Source organism: Lontra canadensis, unplaced genomic scaffold (assembly GCF_010015895.1).
Source record: "Lontra canadensis isolate GAN:19392208 unplaced genomic scaffold, GSC_riverotter_1.0 scaffold25, whole genome shotgun sequence".
NCBI lineage: Eukaryota > Metazoa > Chordata > Mammalia > Carnivora > Mustelidae > Lontra > Lontra canadensis.
This window is the reverse complement of record NW_022631019.1, coordinates 13,685,758-13,687,212: the sequence shown is the minus strand read 5'-3', so window position 1 is coordinate 13,687,212 and position 1,455 is coordinate 13,685,758. Positions and strand designations below refer to the sequence as shown.

The 1,455-nt window shown below is 44.3% G+C and overlaps 1 non-coding gene across 1 annotated transcript; it reads left to right on the top strand.

Annotated features, from left to right (window-relative positions):
* The first annotated feature begins 323 nt into the window (after positions 1–323).
* On the top strand, positions 324–430 carry LOC116871413. Its single transcript, XR_004383385.1, has one exon. It is a non-coding gene; the product is annotated as a U6 spliceosomal RNA (small nuclear RNA).
* The last annotated feature ends 1,025 nt before the right edge of the window (positions 431–1,455 follow it).

Below are 1,455 nucleotides of genomic sequence, written 5' to 3'. Positions count from 1 at the left end.
TTCCAGGAAAGGAAAAACTATGGTGGCAGTAAGAAGATCAGCAGTTGCCAGGGGTTCCGGGAACCCGGGAGCTGGCGGAGGGGGGCAGGGCTGGGGAGAAATGAGGAGGTGCTGCCCGGATTTATAGCGGTGAAACTACTCTATGATGCGTTAGTAGTAGACATATGACATTACGCATTTGATGAAACCCACGGCACCGTAGACCACAAAGAGGAGACCCTACTGCATGTTATGAACTTAGTTAATAGTGAGGTATCCGTGTTGGTTCATCGATGACGACAAATGTTCGACATCACTGCAAGATATTAAAAATTGAAGAAATTGTGCTCGCTTCTGTAGCCCGTATACGGAGATTGGAACAATACAGAGAAAATTAACCTGTCATCTATACAAGGATGATGTGTAAATTCATGTCATGTTCCATATTTAAAAAAAAAAAATCGAGGGGTGCCTGGGTGACTCCGTTGGTTGGGCGTCTGTTTGCCTTTGGCTCAGGTTATGATCCCAGGGTCGTAGGATCTAGTCCTACATCAGCCTTGCTTCTAGGCGGGGAAGTGTACTGCTCCTCTCCCTCTCCCTGTTCCGGCTCTCAATCTCTCTCTCTCTCTCACAAACGAATACATAAAATCTTTTTTTAAAAACTGAGGAAATCATGTGTGAGGTGAAGGGAAAGGGGTTATATGGAAAAACTGTACTTCTGCTCCATTTTCCTTTTAACCTAAAACTGCTCTAAATAATAAAGTCTATTAATTTTTCGAAAGTGAATGGTCTCGCAGCAGACCATGCCTTGTGTCTTCCTGGGAAGACGACATTTCCCTGTTCTCCTAGGGTTCTGTTGGGCCCCAGTGTCTTGAGTTCTGGGCACTAAACGGAAACAATGTAAACCATTTCCACGCATGGTCCTTCAAAAGTCCCTCCAGCCCTTCCTTCTTTTGGCAATGACCTTGCTCGGGATGATGGGGCTACAAGACTGGGGGGCTATCCAACTCTCACTGGATTCTGGAAGAAGGAGGAAAAATCCCCTCCTGTTATTGCAGTAAAAGCCACAGAGCACCTCAGGATTTCCTATCGCGACACAGCATAATATAACTGGACCAGAAACACCACCGAAAGTCTTATAACAAAACAAACAACAGCGAAAGCAGCCGGTCCCCTGCCTCACATCCTCTCACGTTCCATCTTCTTCCCCAGACGACCACTTGCAATGTTTCAGCAACTTCTTTGGGCATTTATGTCCACATTTCTAAATATGATTTTAATTCTAACTTTGTCTTTACCAATTTTAGGTATTATCGATGAACTTCCTGTTACAGCAAATGAGTTAGCATTCTTAAAGGATCAACAGCCCTGATTGTCCCCTTTCCAACTTTACAATGTGATAAATGTGCCATCTGGGGCTAAATCCCATTCAGTTTTTACATTATGCAGAATATGCAAGTGTAGGACTCTGATGAG